General features: G+C 32.3%; 1 protein-coding gene across 1 annotated transcript in view; it reads right to left on the minus strand.

Annotated features, from left to right (window-relative positions):
- LOC113399430 (uncharacterized) overlaps window positions 1-22469 on the minus strand; it is a 174056-nt gene that overhangs the window by 85473 nt on the left and 66114 nt on the right. The window contains exon 3 of the mRNA XM_026638570.2: window positions 4564-4597. The gene's annotated coding sequence lies outside the window, so the exon portion shown is untranslated. The remainder of the gene's footprint in view (window positions 1-4563; window positions 4598-22469) is intronic.

The raw sequence follows: 22469 nt of genomic DNA on the forward strand, positions 1-22469 counted from the left end.
ATTAACTGAAAGTAGAAACCAAAATTTCAACGATTGTTGTTTTTTTTTTAATTTCGAACAAGCTAGTGAGTATAACATTACACGGAAGCTTTAAAAACCATCTCTAATTACAAGTTACTCTGTTTCATAAAGTCACGATCCTGGTAATTGTTTCGCCTGCCCGTTGACAGGCACCCCGGGGACGCACCGATTGGCGGGAATCTCGCAAGATGGCGGCCGACCTCGCCTGACCCATCCGTCAAGCGAAGACGGAACATCTGTTTTAACATGTCGGACTGGCAGTTAATAAACGTTCCATATACAAACTTGAATTTAGAACTGTTTTCGAGGAAAGAGATTTCGCGTTGACAAGCGTCAGTCGGATTTATGAGGGATTTAAATTATCTGTGGATGCGATGCAAAAAGTTTAACCTTAATTGCGTTGATTTATTCGAGATGTCTGATTAAATTTCATTTTATAACCTGTTTTATTTTCAATGCTACGTTTTTTTAAGAGCGTCAATTTTTTCTGACGTAATATTTTCGAACGGATTTTCAGCGGGCGTCATAATAGGATTGCCACTTAAAAAAAAATCTTGCAACGCTGTCTATGCAAGCACAATAAGGAGCGGCTCGATTTAAAAAATCTAAGCGAGCAAGATTACGTTAATATAAAAGAATATAATGGTCGTTGCCTGAGGCTAGCAATTTCCTTTTGCCCCGAAATACTCGGAGAAATATGCTGTACAACTTTGATTGTACATCGGAGAAAGAAGAAACTTTGTTTGCGTTGAACAAACGTTCTTTCATCTTTCCACTCGAGTTCTTATTACGTTGATAATAAAGGCTATAATTGAATGAATGTTTCTCCAGATTGATGGTCCGACGTTCATCACTCTTCCTTGTTTACAACAGTCATTAACGTGTTTCGCGATGACTCTGAATTTCTTATATTTATTGGCCGTAACAACGTTTTGAACGTAAAAAGTTAAACTACAACATTAATTAGTTATTATGTAGTTACATTGTAATATAACGGAGTTATGTATAAGAATCTCTAAGAGCGGTATCTTTAGTACTAGTCCACGGGTTCGTAATATTAATATGGATTATAATATTAACACCTTACCCCATTATGTTTCACTAAAAGTGTTAATTTAATATTCTTTGATAATTAATATATTTTTATTGTTGTCGTCCCCGCTCGAGTTTTAGGAGTTGGTCCTCAAAATATAGGTAAAAATAAGCCTATGCCCTATTTGGGACTTAAACTAATTACATACTACGTACTAAATTTTATCAAATTCGGTGCAGTAGTTTGGCCGTGAAGCGAACAGGTACAGACCGAGCCATTTTCGCATTTAGAAATACGACTTCTTTCGTATTTCACTTAATACCACTGGAATATTGTGGTTTAATACAACGTATGCTCCGTAAAATATACAATTAAATAATTCTGACATGTTCATGCCAGATACAGCATATTTTAGAGATATGGTGTCATATAAATTACATGAAACGTAATCATTACTGCGGTCGCTCAATATCAACGGGGTATTATTTATGTATGATCGCAATTGCTTTGAAGCGTCAATGGCGCGATGGTATTACGTGCCGTCTAGCAATGTTTCCTAGTATAAGTTTTAAGCTTAATTGGGGGTAAATAGGAAAATTAGTTATTCCTTAAAACAGGACATTGCTCTATTTTTTAAATACGATATATATTTAACAATATAATTGTGTTCTTCTTATTATTAGTGAATCGTTTAACGTTTTAAAACTTTATTTTATTTTATTTATTTTTATTTTTTTAAGCAATTAAAGCACTTTTGAAGCATCGTGTTACAGTGTTGTTTTAAATGTAAAGCTACCACCGGTTCGGAGAGAAGATTCTACCGAGAAAAACCGCCAAGAAACTCAGTAGTTACACTTTTCTACCACTGAGTATTGCTGTTTGGCGGAAAAATATCTGATGAGTGAGTGGTACCTACCCAGACGGGCTTGCACAAAGCCCAACCATGAAGTAAACCCTACCACCCCTACCAAGTAGCCTTACTACCAAGAAATTGTTTTATTAGTTCCTATCCTCGTGTCTATACAATGATGTCGCCGTTTCTTTCTACTAACATAATATTGTTGTTAGACTTAAAAAAAATCAATAAATCCATTTTTATTTATTGAAATAAAAAAATAAAATAAAATTTTATAAAAATATCATAATAGATTCAATATTATCATAATAATATTTATTCTATAATTGTTATTATATTAAATAAATAGTGCTCTATTTTAATTTGAATTAGGTGTCAACCGTGGCTTTGCTTGCGTATTAGGGGTTGATCAGAATTTAGGTATAATACAGTAACTTATGTCCTTGCTTGGGGTTCAAGCTTGCTTAATACCAAAACTCGGTTCTGTGGTAACAGACAGATACATTTGCTTTCACATTTATAATATCAGTAGATCGTGTTTTAGGGGTTGGTCGTATTGTATTAAGCATATAAAATTAGCCTTTATCCCTTAGAGTTCAAGCTTGCTTCATACCAAAATATCGTCAAATTCGTTTCAGTTTGATCGTGAAAAAGCAACAGATATACAGAAAAACAAACTTATTGATTTACAATATTAATATATATATATGAAAAACATAATACGATTTATTGATTTTTTTTTTATATAAAAATGTCATGTTTTTTTAACTTTAATTGTATTCTAGAATTCAGAAGATGTTATTTATAAAAAAAACATCTATATTCTATCCCAGACTATCAGACTATAATATACCTCTGTGTCAAATTGCATTCCGATCCGTTCATCCGTTCTAGTGTGATTGAGTAACAAGGATTCATCCAAAAATCACATATTTAATTATAGTCAGATTATTATTTTATCAATAAAATGTAAACAGTTATTGATATAAATAAATTAATAAATCAGAAGTATATTTAATGTTTAGTCATTTTAATTTACTCGTAAATGCAATGTCAATGTAGGCTTTGTTCATAGAATCAGATGAAAATAAATTATGAAGCAAAGACACCTCATTGATTAAGAAATATAACCTAGTTTCGTTCGTCTTCCGCTCATTCAACCGTCCGTAGAAAATAATTGTAATGTGACTTCGATTCTTACGTATAATTGCATAGAATTTAATATAAATTCAATTTAAATACTTTATTATGATGATATAATATATATAATTATAGTAAAGTATATTCTTAGAATCTCATTTTCTCTTGAAAATGAATTTTAGGAAAATGAGATCTTCGTGGACGCCCGTTTGGGTAGATATCATCAACTCATCAGATAATCAACAGCCAAAGCAATATAGATGTGTTTCGATTCGAAGCGTGAGTCAACCACTGTAAATAGAGACACAAGTAACAAAACATCTTAGTTCCCAATGTTGGAAGGAAAGGTTAATATTTCTAACAGCATCAATGTCTACGTGGCTGTGGTGACCACTTACCATCCGACTTGCATATCCACTTACATTCATCATCCAAAAAACACTTGCTTGGCATATTTTCATCCAAAATTAGTGGATATCATGATATCTTGTATCACTGCTAAGAACGAAATTAATTATAAATCCGAATTAAGCATAAGATCAAATGATACTGGTCTGTCTGTCAGCCCGCGATCTTCGGTAAATTATCGTGTGTTTCAAACGATGTCCGTTATGAAAATATAACAGAAAAGTTCCATAAAAATCGGATGAGTTGTTCTGCGTGACATAAACTACAAAATAAGGAATGTTTTAAAACTAAAAAATATACTGATATTAACAGTTTATTTTCGCGACTGTTTATGTCATTTTAACTATCAATATTTTCACAATAAATTGTTCAGATATATCACCAATAACTTTAAAAATTTATGGAGTCACGCTCAAGTGAAGTACATTAAGTCGTGTTTTACGATTTTTACTTCTTTATTTCATCATAAAATTGTGAATATATTTTTCAATAAGTCATTTTATAATATATTTTATACGAACAACCTGTCTGGATTAGCGCAGATGGCAATAAGTAGTTACAGTCAATGGTTGAACTTCTATCACCCACCATCAACCACGGAAATTATTACAACGGATTTGGCAGTCTAGGTATACCACCCAAATATTTTACCTTAAAGAATACTTAATATTGTGTTACAGTTTGAAGTGAGTAACCCAGTGCAACCTCAGGTACAACAGACATGATATCTTAGCTCCCAATTATGTAAATACTTAACTAAGTTCTTGTTAACGTATAGGTAACCACTATCAGCTTTAACTAGAAATGTTGTTTAGGTGATATTCTGTTAAATAATACTTTTTCTCCTTCTTTCTAATGTCACATAAGTAATGGTAGAAAGAGAGAAATCATATATGGAAGTCCATTAAAACCAAAAAGCAGGTGAGGTATCAACAATTTTGACCGAAACGTATTAAAAAAGAAAAAAACAAAAAATGGTCGATAGATAACAATAAACGTTTATAATTCGAATTATAAGTATAGTAGAAACATTTATGAAGGCAGACGTGGCGAGGAATTTAATGCTCAATATACGTAGATTTGTAAATCTAATTTCATAACTCACCGCTTTAATGTCTGCATACGGGTCTGGACAGTATCTGTAAAGAAAAAAAATAAGTGAACTGACAGATTAAACAAGCAATATATATATATGTATATACATGACGAGCTGTTCATCTTATCTAGCAAAAGAAATAAAATCTCGGAACTCGATCGCGGTACCTTCTACCGGACGTAAAAATCATCAAATTCAGCCCAGTCGCTTAGTTAGACAGGTTTTGGTCTAAAGTCATTAACGATTTCATCTCAAGACGCATTTTAGGTCTTATCGAGGAAAGCTGGACACCCGAGAGCCGAGATGGCTCAGTGGTTAGAACGCTGAATTTACGGATTGAAGCAGCGTGGTGGAATACTTCCCAAACCTTCTCCTGCAAGGGGAGGAGATTTTAGCCCAGCAGTGGGAAATTTACAGGCTGTTAATGTAATGTTATGTTTAGTTAGAACCAGTTACAAAAGAACTATAGGTAAAAAGATTTAGATCGAGTTAATTTTTTTTGTAATCTATAAAAAAATGATTGCTGTTAATTTTAATCATCATTATGATTGTGTTTGTATTTCACAGTTTCATATTAAAACTTATCTTGTAAAGCAAAAGTTTCCAGCATCATTAATGATACCACAAAGTACTCAAGACAAATGTCGTTATTATGTGCGTATTTTTTCTATTAAATTTTTGGTACTATAAAATTTCAAAAATCATCATGTAATCATAAAAAATAGTCGATTTTTTAAATTATATTTTAATTACCTTTGAAGGATTCTTTGAGCCTGTAAATGTCTTACTGATATACAACCTTCTTCTGGTATCTATCAGCTCGAAGGTTATCTTTCCATGCTACTCCAATATATACACAGAAAATATCATGAGAAAACGTGCATGTGTCGAGAGAAATTTTGCCACATGTGTATCTAGCAAAAAATATCCGATCAGCATAGCGACATACTCTCAAAGACCTTCACTAAAAGTTATAGGAGACCTTAGATCAGCCCTGGAATATTTATTTGTAAGGTATTCTATGTAAGTGCTCAATAACTAGAAGTGATTTAGTCCCATATGTAATTTCCCACCAGATGACTATCCTCCCAAACTTATAGTGCCTGTCTTAAGAAACGACATTTTTTCTACAAGAACATCATTACTATCCAAACCTGACTCTATAATGACTCCAATTTTAATCCCTTCACACGTTACTTCTTATACCTGGAAGACAGACGCATCAACCAATTTCTTAAGACGTTCCCTCTCTATCGTCTTTTATAATATTTATATTGCCATCCCTCTCGTACAGCCTTACGGTCTGAGCAAACATGGTCTCTGAATTAAGCAATTATAGTTAATTTCGTATCTCCCGATAGCCAGTCGTGTCGGTAAGAGAATATGTTATTTTGAATTGTAATTTGTGTGAAGGCATCCGCCTCAACAGCTGTAAATTACGTTTTATATATAGACTAGTTGTGTTCTGCGGTTTTACGTCTTTGGATCACTAGTTTTCGCATAGTGGATTGAAATTCGAAGATCATTATTGAAAATTTCGATAATTTTTTTATTATATTATTGAAAATTATTTGACAAAGAGCAATTATTGCGGCTTAGATCGCATTTTGGGGTTTATTCGTCAGGTGTTAGGGATAAAAAGTAAGGCCTCGGTAGGGTAACGGATAGGGTTCAAGTCAAGGTCGTAAATGAGTAACAAATAGACAGAGTCACCTTCACATTTATGATAAATATATGCAATTTTATACACATAACCAAGTATAACTCGTAATATACTCGTAGTAATCGTTTTCTAAATTGGTTATGTTATAGTCATTGTTCCGCTTCTTAGGATCGTAGCGTGAAGTTTAACCTACACAGTCCCCGATAAGGTGGCTATTTAAAAAAGGTATATTTTTTAATTGTTCTTGTAGTTTTTGAGATAAAAGCGATCAAGCAAACAGAACTATCGTATAGATAATTTAAAGCGTAAAATCATATTTATGGATGCATTAAGATATATTTAATATATCTGTAAATGTTTTCTAATTGAATATATAAAAGTCGACTATCGCAAATCTGTTCAGCCAATGGTACGTGGATACATTTCTATGGCAATAAAATAATTATTGATCTATAATTTTGAAGAGAGTTTTGAAGTTAATTATAGATCAAACATTATGAATTAACTGCAACTCTTAAAAAGCGCTGAAATTTTTAAATTACACTTATAATAACGATTATTTTAACTTATTAATTTAATTAATTGTGTCCTGAATAGATATTATGTTCCAGCGTAAATATTGGACAACATGACATACATTACTCGGATACCAATGTACGTAAGTAGCTAAAGCACATGTGTTATGGAAAATCAAAAGTAACGACGGTACCCAAAATACCAATGAACTTGTTCTAGATCGACTCGGCCGGGAATCGAACCCGGGAAAACCGGTGTTGTTTAAAACTTGTTGATTAAATGTTAGAGTCATTCCATACATTAAATGAAAACACAAATATTATATAATTCGAGTATTCTCGTAATCTCACACATTGCTGACTCTGAATGAAAATTCGACATATATCGATTTCAATTATAGCGAAACATCGATCCAAAAAATAGTAATCACTTCAAACCGGTTCAATTGGACGTCAAATCGAATCATATTTGAAAATTTTAATGTTCAAAAAAAAAAGAAACAGTGACCGTTGGATTCTAATTTTAAAACCATAACGACGGAGTGATTAATATTCTCCGTGCTGGAATGACACTCCATATCAGCGAACGTTAATATGATTGGACGTTTTCATATGAATTACAACACCGGGCGGGGCCTATTGGTATAATTAAAAAGCATAGATTATTATCGCCTTTCCAACCAGCCAGGTTTCCGGCGCGTAATTGTTAATAGGGCCGATTCAAAAAGGTTTTAATGAACATTGTTTTTCTGTGAAAGCATTCGTTTGAAGAGTTAACGGTCAGTTGGTGATTTTAATTATAATTATTTTACAAAAGAGAAAAAAACACCGGTATTTTTTAATTTTATTTAAAAATAATGTACACGTCAATTAAATCTTAAATTAATTTAACAGAAATCTGCTTAATTATGAATGTTTAATTTAGAATAAACAAGTCCACTCGTATGTAACATAACATTTTATAGTCTATAAAACAGTAATGATGTTTCATAGAAACATTAATCCCAAAAATGGTCAGAATTTAAGCCTCTCTGAGTTAGAACGCTTTCATCATTTATTCTGATGCTAAATAGTAAAACTCCTTATTTTGTATTGAAGTGTGCCAGTGTAATTAGAACACAAGGGACCTAAAATATAAGCTATACTAGTTGAATGATCAATCGGATGTCAATTTAAATGTGCTTGTAAAAGTCTACTTGAATAACTAATATTTGGACTTTGATAATTTCTGTATCAAGATTGAGTGTCGCACTACAAAAGAACTAAAACAAATTAGCCAACTTTATTAGCTTGGTGTGCGTGTACTTAATAGGAAACATAGCCCATCATTTTTTTGACGCGTTCTCAGCAATGACAGTTTGTCTAGATATATAAATGATCAAAGTATTTGGATCTCATTTAATTTTAATACAGCAAATTAGGTATATTTTATGTCATATGAGAGTTATAATAGATGCTCATCAATCTCGTATTATTAAAAGTTGGTCTAATCTACAGGATTATTGTAAAACTGCAACAGTTTTAGAACGTAGATTCTACTGATGAAAACTGTCAAGAAATTTGAACTGTTTATATACAATGATTCATATTTCATCCATATATAGCTACAAAGAAATGCTGTTTGTTAAAGGCGCCTCACCGCTGAAAATTTTGACATGAAATTTGTACCATTATATTTAGAATGTTTCAGAGAAGTTTTCAGCTTTAGCTCACTAACTAAAATATCAAGCATTATCATTATTGTTATAATTCAATATATCTCGAAGCGACATTGACGCTTGATCTTCTAATCCTATATTTAAATTAACGAATACAAACTCTTTACCATAATATATAAATATTTTCCAGCATAATATGATTTAAATTTATTAAAAAAACGAAAACATTTTTTTTTTAATACTGTACTTTCGCCTGCGGTTTCTGCCCCATATGACGCGACGTTATGGGTATTCAATAGCTGTTAGATATTCGGTCTTTTCCGAAACTCATTACCAACATATAGGCAAAATGTTGCTCGCTTGAGTAGTTGAGATGTTAAAGCGAAACAAACAAATACCATTACGTACTTACAATACATAGGAGTACTAATATAATATATAGATGCCCTCATTCATATACCATACAAGTCTTGTTTGGTAACAATATATTAATGAGTTTACTTAGTAAGTCACTTGTAACGTTAACTCAGCAACGTTATCTCTGTAACACAATCCGGTGTTGTCAAAACATATTCTTATCGTGTCGTGATAAATTATGTTCATAATCGTCACTGAATCGTTTAAAATTAAAACGAATCGATTGTGTAATTAATATGATCTTATAATATCGATTATAATTTATGAGGTGTAAGTTCATAGGGATTTATGTGTAAAGAGCCGAGATGGCACAGTGGTTAATCGATCTTAATCGATGATTTCGGGTTCAAACCCAAGCAGGCACCACTGAACTTTCATGTGCTTAATTTGTGTTTATAATTCACCTCGTGCTCGGCGGTGAAGGAAAACATCGTGAGGAAACCTGCATGTGTCTAATTTCAACGAAATTCTGCCACATGTGTATTCCGCCAACCCGCATTAGAGCAGCGTGGTGGAATATGCTCCAAAAAACCTTCTCAAAGGGAGAGGAGGCCTTTAGCCCAGCAGTGGGAAATTTACAGGCTGATAATGCTATGTCAGTGTCAAGGTTTTCTAGGTCAAATATAGCAGAGTTTTCATTAAAAAACGTTTTCAACGCAATTAACAATCGTAAGTCACTCTTTATGGAAAGATAATAATTTAAGTGAGTTGTTTTTTTTGATAATAAAAATAAAAAAATATACCAACGTGAAAATTTAATTCGTTCAACGTTGTTATTCTAAATTTATTCTTTGAAAGTCTTAAAATCAGCCTAAATTACACTACGGTGTTCTAAGAACGGATTCGGATCGTTGCGGGTTTTAATTTGATTTGAATTCTAGTAAATCGACCAATAATTTAATCGAAGGCTTGATAATTTTGACGTTATACCATAATGTGACTTACAGATAATTAAGAGAACTGCTGCAATTTCGTTCATTTGACACGAAAAACAACAACAATATATACAATATATATTATAACAATAATGCATCTCAATTCTGATACTGGAATAAAATTCCAATAACAGATTATAGTTGAATATCGAAAATGACTAGCGTGTAACTATCACGAAGCCCGAGTACTGAATTATAATTAGAATTCTATTGTATTTATTGCGATATATTTAGTATACTACTCTATATAATTCACTCGATTCGTGTAAATTAAAATATAACACATCATCTTTACGATGGAATTATTTTTTATCCTTTTTTCTCATTTATGTTTGGTGCATAACATAAAAAAATAGTATGCAAAAAATCGCTTAACTTTCTCACAGACAACGTTCAGTGAAAGAATCTTGGTAAGAGAAAGGAAGAGAACTTTGTGCAAGCCCGTCTGCGTAGGTACCACCCACTCATCAGATATTCTACCGCCAAACAGGAGTACTCAGTATTGTTGTGTTCCGGTTTGAAGGGTGAGTGAGCCATTGTAACTACAGGCATAAGGAACGTAACATCTTGGTTCCCAAGGTTGGTGGCGCATTGGTGATGTAAGGAATGGTTATTTCTTAGAACGCCATTGTCTATGGGCGGTGGTGACCACTTACCATCAGGTGGCCCATTTGCTCGTCCGCCCACCGATACCATAAAAAAAAATATAACTTGTTATTAGCAGGCATGATATGCACAAAATACATATGTATATCATTATTTATTACCAAGTATTAGCAAAATCTAAATATCAATCAAAATATTCAATAACTATACAATTTTAAACGAAGCTTCTATTAGCACTGAAAGTGGTTTACGTCCTCGGATTTCTCTGTGCATTTGCTACACCGATCCTGCGGGAAATCGTTTGAGATGCAAATTCTGAGCAAGGTGTATTAGTAACTGCTTTATTGGTTCTATTCTATGTATCTAAGTGAAGTTGGTATCTAAATAGTTAATGCGATGATCTATGAATAATCAGATACAATCTAAGAATATCACGAATAATAACTTAAACGCAAATACATACTATGTTATCGAAAATATTTAGCCTTTGATTTGACATAATTTGGCATTTATTAAAAAAAAAAAATATGTAAAAGATATTATCATAAATTTATTATAAATTTTATTTTTATTTTTTACTAAATTTTATTTCATTCGTCCTTAGTAGCATGTTTTGGTCAAAGTAGTAATAATATTTAATTTACTTACCATTAGGTGAGCCATTTGGCCACTACTATACTAGAAAAAAAAACAGTATCTTTTCTATTCCTTTCATCTTTTATCTTTGTTATTAGTACATCTGTAATATGAACTATTGCTTAATAAAATGCTACTTTATGACTTTAGGTTAAGTTTAAAATTAGTTCCAAAAATCCATACCATGGTTCCCTGAACTACCTTTGTTTTTAATAAGACTTTACAATATATTTCTCAAAATGCTCTATAGAATATATAGATTTGAAATTATATTTATATATATAGAACAAGATTAATATTTTAGTAACATAAATTATAAGTACATTCAGACTGTGACCCAGTTAAGGTATTTGGTACGCGAGCGTAGTAGTTTTGCTGTGTTACGTTATTCTTTTCAATTATATTATAATGACTTTAACGATGTCTGCAGTTCAGAAAGATTTTTAAAGTAGCCTATTCGTTAAATATATTCAGAGTCCTTTAGGAGCTTCTATTAATTAATATATTGCTGTTCAAGTTGTTGTTCGAAGATATCTTATCAAGGATCGCTTACTTAAAATGGAGAGGGGCGGGGTATAGCAGAAAGACCGAGAAATTCTCTATCAAAACTCTGAATAAAAAAAGGAATTATGGTATTCAAATCTTGCCCAAGCAAATAACCCCGCCATAGTTGGTTACTCTAAGTTTTAGTATTCTCGAGGCTTATCGTAACAAAATAGTTATGCCTATTTTCAGTTTCATCAAATCCGATCCATCCAATCAATTTCATATTCAATTTTTTATCGTAATTTTTTATTAAGACGATTTTTTACACATATACACCTTCCGACGTCAAATGTACACAATCTCATCAATTTCACTTTGACTGCCTCTATTTATAATGCACATGATCATAATTATGCTTGAAATAAAAATAATTATGTAATTGTTTTGCTGACGCTTATTATGTTCAGTGATTAACAAGATGGCGTATGTGATTATAATATCGACATTGGATTCTAAGTGCGTGGCAGCGTGTCAGTTATGTTAATAATATTGCTTCGTGTTAATTAAATTAAGTCACACCATAGAGTTGATTGTTATTTATTATCATGGCACTATGTAATGGCGCATATGTTATGCGTCGTAAACTAAATAATATTATGATAATTTTGATAACAAAGGAACAGTTTGAAAAGGCGCGCTTGTATGAATACATTTTGTAACAAGAATTTTATTATTAATATAAACTCAAAGTAAAATTGTATGTACTTTTAAAAAGTAGGTGTTAAAAAAAATTAACCTTTTTTTATGATATAGGTTGGCGGACGAGCTAATTTGATCTGACGGTAAGTGCTCAAAAGGGTACTGTAAAAAATATTAAGCATTTCTTACTTCGCCAATGCGCTACCAACATTGGGAAGTAAAATGCTATGTCCCTTATGCCTGTAGTGACACTGGTTGACTCACCCTTCAAACCGGAACACAACAATACTGATCACTGCTGTTTGGCGGTAGAATATCTGATGAGTGGATGATAGCTACCCAGGCGGGCTTGCACAAAGCCCAACCATAAAGTAAACTTCTATTTAAATTAAGATCATCCAATTTGTTACATTCGACATTTAAAAAATACAAACGTTTTAACATACAGTTAACATATAAAATACTACAAGAATAGTGTACTATTAAATTCATAGACTCGCTGAAGAAGTTATACGTGATATTCTCTATGGTTCAGAAACGTTGAAACATAGTTGAGTATATTATTACAAATTGAAGCTCTAAAGCAACGTTTAGAATGTAAATTGTCATAATAACGGATTATTGCACGTGCAATAGGCGTCATCAATAATTTGCACATTATATAACAGTATATTATATATTATGATTGTATATCATAGCGCTGGTTTGTATATTAATCCGACCTTAAAGGGAATTTGCTACTGTCATTGAAAAGGTCGTATGTAATAATTAAATTCCAATTTCAAAAAGATGTATGACAGCTGTTTTTTTTTTTAATTTATAGTTTTTTAACGTAAGATAAAAAAAAAAGTTAATTAGTTTCCAATGTTGTCTTGGGTCTGGGTGTTTGTGGTACCGTCGTTACTTCTGATTTTCCATAACACAAGTGCTTTAGCTACTTACATTGGGATCAGAGTAATGTATGTGATGTTGTCCAATATTTATTTATTTATTATTTAAATTAAACAACAATAATTAATATCGTTACGTTTGCACATTTAAAATTTAACGATCGAAATGTACAAGCAGACGTATTAATATTTGGTTATCGTAAATATATTATCGAAGTTGATCATAAAATGAATGTTATAATCTCTGAATAATTGAAGTACGAAGGTGAAACAGTTTTAAACAATATATCGCATAACAAATAAAACCGAGCCACGTAATTTCTGAACAAGCCATGTTTATTAAGCCATACAAATTGTTGCAAGTGATTTTATAATTACGGCAAAGTACATGTTTTTAGCTGAAATTGTATGCAAATTAATGACGGAACGCGATAATATTTGTTCAACCGAAATTCGAATGTAGATTTGTAGATGAACTGTTTGCTGACGTGTACGCTTTTAATAATAATAATTATATATAGTTTCGTATATTTTACATTAAATATAAAATTTTGGAACCTTGTCACAAATATACTTTTAATTACAGACGTAAAGATACTTATTTTATGTATATTATGAAGACATGTCCATGCCCCGCCTGATAGTAAATGGTAACATCTGCCTATAGAATTATTTTGACATAAGCCATTTTATAAATTTGCAATGTTAAACGTCGCATATTTATTTATTTTTATGTCTTATTGGTAGGCGGACTGAAAAATTGGTCATCTGATGGTAAGTGGTCACTGCTTATAACGATCACCAATGTACCACCAACCTTGAGAACTAAAATATTGTACCTTGTACCTGTGGTTACAGTGGCTCACTCACCCTTCACACCGAAATACAACTATCTAAGTATTTCTGTTTTGGTGGTAGAATATCTGATGAATAGTTAGTACCACAAAGCCCTACCACCAAACCAAATGACATCAAACAAATAAACCTTTCAGGTGTATGATAGAACAGATTAATTTTCCAACCCCCACCAATAGTTCTAGTATCCATTCAATCAGTTCCTTTATTGCTTATCTAAATTGCAATTTCCAATAACAATCTAAATTATAAGTAATGTTCCCATAGGCTATACCCACTTTGTCTATTGGCTATAATCAATATGCATCATAGAATTAACAATACAACAGTTGCAAAACAACGTAACACAATGCTTTGTAATTTATGTGCGTAAACTCGATGTAATCTTACAGTATAGTCTTGTTGAGGTATAGTCCCTACTCGACATTTTAGTTACGTATAATAAATATTTATAGTATGTGAATAAGTAGCTTTGAGGAGAAGGTTTGGAGCTTATTCCATAACGCTGCTCCAATGCGGGTTGGTGGAATACACATGTGGCAGAATTTCGTTGAAATTAGACACATGCAGGTTTCCTCACGATGTTTTCCATCACCGCCGAGCACGAGATGAATTATAAATACAAATTAAGCACATGAAAATTCAGTAGTGCTTGCCTGGGTTTGAACCCGAAATCATCGGTTAAGATACACGCGTTCTAACCACTGGGCCATCTGATAACAGATTAAGCACATGAAAATTCAGTGGTGCACAAGATTAACGTGTTTAACAACTTGGTCATCTTAATTATTACCAAAAGGGAATGTAGCAGAATATATTTAAACATTCAAAATTCGCAAACATAAGTATATCGTCGAGCAGAGAACAAACCTATATCTCCATGGGATACATTGGGTTCCTTTACACGTTGTTGTGGATATCTCCTGAGGATATGTTTCAGTTGTTTCTTGGCTTGTTCCCTGTATTTATTGTGCCGTTGGTACTGTCGTCAAAACAAATGCGTTGAATAATATAAATATTCATTTGAATTTAATAAATAAAATGTTATCAGTTGATGGCTTGTAAACATTTTTAATTTAACATTAAAAACAAACTTAAATACGATTTATTTAAAAACTGAATCGTTATTTTACGAAATTAAATTAAATATAAAGCAACCACCGGTTCAGAACGGAAGATTCTGCCGAGAAGAAACGGCAAAGGGCCCTTTACCTGCAATCATAATTATGTAACAATGATATAAAATTAAATGAATTGATTATGAATAAAAATCAACGAATAGCAATTCCAACCTACTAACAATAATACCATACTAGCTCCAAGTCAACGAATAATAAATAATCTATACAATCTTGTAAACAATATTTTTTCTGTTTTATTAATATTTTTTGTAAAATTTGTAACTGTAAGCACTACTATAAGGAGATTTATATATAGGTCGAATTTGTCGAGATTTTATATGACTTACGCCGTACGACGTAGACAACTGCAGATTTAGTCCACATTTCCACATCCAAATTTAAGGCAGTTCAGCTTGCTAAGGAGCGTACTCTGAACGATGAAATGAGCTTATCTACAGAAGAACCAGAGTTACCTAAATAGCTTTCATGATTAGCAGTCTGAAATGGCTGAGGGCTGGTCACATATGTCTAAGAACCAATAGCCGTTTGAGCAGACGAGTTCTAGAGTGGATCTGGGGAAGGTAACGGGACCTGACTGGATGCTGAACGCAGAAAACCGCCAGCTTTCACGCTCTTTGGGAGAAGTCTAGCAGTGGATTGTGGTTGGCTGAGCATGATAAAGATTACAATTATTTATTTACGTTGATTATTTAAACAATAACCCATTTCATACATTTTACAGAAGTCAACTCAAAATATATATATTCCAAGCAATATATCGTTTAATATGGTAAATATATTTGCGGTAAGTTTATGTTACTAAAAATATTATTTTAATATCGCTTATTAAAATTGCGATCGCATACTCAAAAAGTCATTACTGCGAAAGAGGTCTCTTTAATATGAGTGACGGATAAAATTGAAGTATTTTTTGCAAGATAGCGAAGTAACGTATATCATTTTAATGAACATCAGAGTTAAAAAAGCAACAAGTGCCTACAATAATTTTACAGCGAGTGCCATTATAAAAGGTTCACAAACGCAAGCCTGATATGTAAACCAATATCCATAGCAAATGACCGAAATTAAGTCATCACTAGCTCTACACGGGGTCTATGCTGCCTATATTTAACTTCACGACAATATTATTAACGTAATTAAAAATAGACCTTATGATGTTTACAAATGGTTGCATTTCCTTTGTGAACATAAATTTATCGTCTTCAAGAAAATCGCAGCGTCATCCCATCGGCAAAGCGTGACAAATCGCAATGGAGACGTCAATATCTTTACATTCTCCATAAACCAACAAATACAAAAAACTACAATATGAAAAAGAGGGTAAATAAAATACGACATTGTAGTTCGGGTTTCGTCGTGACATCTCGTGCTACTAAACGACAATGACAATCACGCAGAAAAAAAAATTAATTCAAATAGCTGATCGACGGTCGGTCGTACTTTTACGTAAAATGTTAAACCGTCTTGTAAATTTTAAATTCAACTAAAGTTTTGTTTCGATTCGGTCGGTTTGTTTGGATCTAGTATAATGGTTATCAGTTTTTTAAGTGTTATGTGTTACCAACGAGCAACTGAGTATGACTATAAATCTGGTCAATGACAGGCTTTTGGGCAATTCCCTTAATTAAATCAATGTCTAGACATCGCCTATAAAGTAATTTGCATGAATAATTGACCTTCCAGACACTTTAAAACTTGTCAATTTATGCGAAAATAGCTTAATTTTATAATAACAACTAAATACATAATATTTTGTATTCTTGTATCCATGATTATACTCTATTCAAATAATTCCAACCTTAAAATCAAAAGTGAGGGAGCTACACTTTCGAATTGAAGAAGTCGTGACGTCGTGGGGAGCTCTTCTTAGGAATCGTCCAACTAAATGCCCTTTGTATTTATCTTTTGTTGCTTAACAATTTCATTGTTTGCCTTCGTTACTGTGCATTTACTTTACTCTGTTACTTCACTTGTAACAGAGTCTTCAACTTCGCTCCTTATCTGGCGTATATCTGGTAAGTCTTTTATTTTGTTTTACAATAGTTTTATTTTCTACTTTCGAGATTGCATCATCAGAAAATGTCTCATTTAACAGAAACAGATTTTGCTATTAGCTCGTATGTGCTATTACTATTAATATAAATATGTTCACCTTACTAATCAAATTTGACAATTGAAATATCATTGATGTTATCAAATGGCACTTTATGGTACTACCAAGAATTTTATTAGTTAGTAACGTAGGCAAGATATTCTCAAAATACACCCGTTTTTAGTATTGGAAGAAATTTTGTTGATCACAATTGGTTAGAGATCGAAATTCTGAAAAATTATAAGTAAAATTTTCAAAAAACTAACTCAATTGTACATTATTGCCGGCAGCGACTACGCTGTTATTCTGGCAAATATGAATTTCATGGTATATATTATAATTTTATAGATAACACGAACAATATTTAAACGTTTCTTAATATATTTTCTACTACTACTATGAACATGACATCAAAGGATTTGTTTTTTTTTTATGAAGAATAAAGAACTAAGATCTGATTAAATAATCACGTTTGAAAATGGAACACATCGTTATTTAGCACTCCAAAATTTTAGTGTTGTTTTGATCCTTGTAATCTTTGGGTCTCACGATCTGCTATGAAGATTACTTCGATTTGAATTCGAAAAGTAAATTTATTTGTGTTCATTTGTTATAATTTGCTAGAATCGATTTCTAAAAAGGCATAAATAGATCACATTTATGCACGTACATTGACAGTTATCTCTAGCTACTAATAGTGACTAAACGTAATGTTACTTATGACCTTTAAGAAAATGTTATAAAGAATTTTAATGCCCGTTTCTCTCTTTCTAATCTTCAAGAATTGGATTTACAAAGGAACATGAATTAAGTCGTTAACTTTTGTGGTTTTCATGATCTGTAGGATCATTAGCTTGTTTTGTTTGGTATAAGATACTGGCGCGCCGTTCCTTTGTTATTTTATTTTTGTTGAATTCAAATCGTCGTATACATTTAACTTTATCTGTTTATCTCTGAAAAGCTAAAATATTGTGATCACTTCTCATTGATAAACTGATTCTAAACCAAGTATTGCTAGCAAAATTACAAACTAATTCAATATCAACGCAAACATTATATGCACGTGCCCAACGAGTTCCCGACCGATATATACTTTGTATCTACACGCTGCGCATAATCGAAAAGCGATAACAATCGTGATTAACCATTAAACAGACCGAAAACAATTTCTGGCTTCGCGCCGAACGCGTCTATCCAACTTTATGATTAAGATATCCGATAAAAAACAACGCAACAGATGGAAGGAGGCGGATACGCTGCCTACGGGTGCAAGGTATATAGTAATTACTGTTAGACAAACGCTCGAAATCAAAAAAGCCGACACACTCACAAAGTCCACTTTATTATATGCATCCGATACGCACACAAAGATGTTTTATTCGCGCGATGTTAGCCACAGCACACACGCTGCGCTCCTAACATCATAATTACGAGGGCCAGTGACGTGCGTCGAGCTGTAACGAGCTTTAACAAAATGGCGGCTAATATTATTTATACATCGAGGTGCATGTAAGTTTGATAGCTTAATACAAACCATGGATATAATGGTTTTTTCTAATCTTAACTCGCTGACGTGATCATGGAAACGTAACTATCTGATTTAAACAAAATAATGAAATACGGTTAATTAAAACGTCGTATTTCAGAATTGTATGGGAATGAGGGTGAGTAGAGAAGGTAGTTTACATAATTTAATACAAAACAATAGATACTACTATCAACATATAATCATTCATATTTAAATTACAATTAGTTTTAAAACAAACAGCAAACAGCGTATACGTTTAAAAGTTTGTTTATCAAAAACGAATTGGATAACAATGAACTCAGTTCAGCTAGCTGAGATTTTAATTTTTATGTAAGAATAATATTTAAAATCAAACCAATGAAATTATACTTGCTTTATGACAGTAATTATATAAGCGAGTATCCAAGCTGAAGCAGAATTGAATCGAACACAAGATAATTTTGTTAACAATACATTCATCGTAACAGAAAACTCATCGACCCAAACGCGACGCAGCCCTGTCATATGATAATGAGATCTTATGAATAAAATTCGTTTGGGCATTAGTAATTTTTCTAACAGTAGCGAGTAACATTTAAATATGACTTAGTAGGTGATTAATATTTATTACTTAACTGAGAACGGTAGCCGAAAGGAACTTGCGTAATGTCACCGGGAGATGTTAATTTTTTAAACGTAATTATTTAGACAATTTCTCAAGCTTATGAATGAAGAAATAACAGGTTTTATTAAGATACTAGTTACATTTAGCTTTATCACTATCATTTGGTTTATCACAATGTAATCAAGTACAGATCTTATCCCGAAGATCGCGAAGAAGATGATAATTATTCTATCAAAGCTGGTTCAGTTATTACGCTTAGTAATAGCATTAATGATTTTAATTAAATAATTGTAATTCATAAAAAAAGAACAAATAATTAAAATCAGGTCTATTTGCCAATGAACAAAATGACCAAAAGACAGAAGATTTAATTGAATTCAAAATAAACGTTATACTCAGAATAAACATCGGTCTGTACTTTAGATAAGGATTAGAAAAAAAATGTGTACAAATTGAGCATTCCTTAGACTTGTCAAGCCACCAAATTAAGCCGTGTTGAGAGAAAAATAATGTATAAATACAGTTAATCAAGATTGTGGGAAGAGAAATAGCCCGGTAATTATTAAAACAAGATTATTATCGAAAAAGCTATAAGTCTTGTAAGTTCAAAACAAGTTCTCCATAGATTAATAATGGACGCCAGTCATTAACGCTTCCAACGGTAATTGCTTGGCACTATTATGATGAATTGTTACATTTTTGAGGGTACATTTAATAAACGCTTCAAGGGATTATCATCTTAAATTACCGGAGACGAACGACTTTTTACCGTAGTTACATCATTAGGGCCATAATAATTTCTATACACTCTTCAATCTTTGCTTTTGAAAAAGATTTCCTCCTAACGAGAGAGATACTTTTAGTTGCCTTCAAAAATATCAGAATGTCATCCGTGAATTTGCCTTGCGTTAAGGCTAATTTGTATATTATTAACAAAGACTCAAAGAACTTAGTTTCATTTTATTTAAATTAGGTACTAAAATAAATAAATTCGGTCCTAATGGCTAAGAGAGGGGTTCAAAACATTCGCCCTGACTGGAGCTCTTAACGAAATTGTATTATTTTGCATTTATTTTTGACAAAGTCCTCTTGAGTAAAGGCTTTACTTGGAAATTGGCACTAACGTTTTATATCGACTGTTGAATTTGAATAAACGTTAAAGCGAACTTCTCATACCACTAATATCAAAAATATGAAAATGTATTTTCTCCGTTCAATTTTGTTTATAATATTTTTCATATAATAATGACTGGCAAATGGGCCACCTGATGGGAAGTTGTCACTATAACCCATAGACATTACCGACCTTGGGAGCCAATAATTTATATCCCTTGTGCCCGTAGTTACACTGGCTCACTTACCATTTACACCGGAATACAGTAATAATAAGTATTACTGTTTGGTTGTAGAATATCTCCTGATTGGGTGATATCTACGCAGACGTGGTTGTAGGGCTTCCATAAAACCCTTCCACCAAGTTTTATAACTTTACAGTTGCTAAAAGTATTTTGTATATTGGAGTGATGTATATACAAACTGTAACGGTATACTATTTAGCTCTATACAGTATTTTAATCGTTTTTATTTTAAATAATATTATACTTTATTATTTGAAACAGTTTTTTGGAAATAACAAAAGAGTAAAAAAAAAGAAACCAAAAAAAATGGTGTGGGGCGTGCGGCAAGATGATTAGCATTTGGTAGGCTGGGGCCGCGCGGTCGAACAATTCTTAGAACCATTTTATTATTAATAATGTTAATAAGTTTTATAACAAACAGAATAAATAAAATACCGATAATAAGTAACGTATAACATGCCAAAGGGTCGTAGTAGTTAGTGATAGAATAGTCAATCAGTCAGTCAAGTCGATTATTAAAATAAAACTTTCAAAATCAAATTTCAAACCTTCACAGATTTCTACCCGATATTTATGGTGAAATTAGTTTAAAATTCTTCCCCGTAAGATAATCGGATGCCTATGTTCAGTAGTAAGACATTTAGGAGCCTTTGATATGCTCTAAAGATCAAGCGTTCTAAAAAGTCTACATGCGTGGGAATAATTCGTCCTTGACTTTATATGTTACCACAATAGCTTAATAAAAATGTATAGGTATTTCAAACACGTTGTAAAAAAAAAACACAACGAATTACACACAATTTTGCAAATTGCTCAAAAGGAATTGAAAAAATGAGCTACCGACAATATTAATAAAGGCAAATCTAAATCCGTCAGGTGGACATCATTTCGCTGGTATATGAGGCGTTAACGATTTAGATCTTTCAAATTACACGCCATTAATTGAGACGTCAAGTTTGCAAAGGAAGAGGGAGAAAAAAAACGAATAGGCCCGTCTCCATACTAATTTAGATATCAAGCGAACGGGACCGACAAATTGTTAGCCATTCGTTTGGTTCGTGGAATTAAGACATCGGTCGGGCGCTTTGTTCAAAGACTATTTTTAGTTTCCATTTCAATCGGACATGGTCAGAGTTCGGACTTTGGCGGTTTTTGTTATGAGATAGTTTGGAGTTAGGATGTTGGGTTGTGACGGATTAATCTGTAACCTTTAGAGGATAAGTGAATGAGTCGGAATGTTCGTTCGAAGCTATTTCTCTTCAGGACGTTTTAGTACTTTTATGAAAAAAAATCTCTATTCTAGATTGATGGTAAAATTACAAAATAATCAAAATATAGCTGACAAAAATGGTTAATAATTGCTGGATTTAGTGCAGTAATAAAATGAAATGTAGTGTAATCTCTAGACCGAATTTGGGCTAATGCGGCTAGCCACAAAGACTAGCGTCAACGCAGGCGATATCAGATATTTGTGCGCAAATACCTACGTGCATATTACCTAGAAATTTAACATGACTGAAGAGAAATCGGAGGCAGGAACAAGGGCTTTACGTAAGTATTACGAGATATTTGAGTGTCAGCACTGTTTTTTCTTTTAGGATTTATTTGTCAACCATAATAATTTTGTCCGTAGGTCCTGCTGCTGCAGGAACTATTGAATTGCTCATGGGTTATTTCGATAGAACCGAAGAAGGTATTTCAAGTTAGTAATAGTATTATACGATTGACGATTAAAAAGTATTTGTAAGATTTTTTGTTGTAGTAAATAAAAAATAACACTTTTAATGCCTTAAATTAATTAATAAAACTGTCAATATCAGAAGACAACGCA

This window comes from Vanessa tameamea, chromosome 19 (assembly GCF_037043105.1).
Source record: "Vanessa tameamea isolate UH-Manoa-2023 chromosome 19, ilVanTame1 primary haplotype, whole genome shotgun sequence".
Taxonomy (NCBI): domain Eukaryota; kingdom Metazoa; phylum Arthropoda; class Insecta; order Lepidoptera; family Nymphalidae; genus Vanessa; species Vanessa tameamea.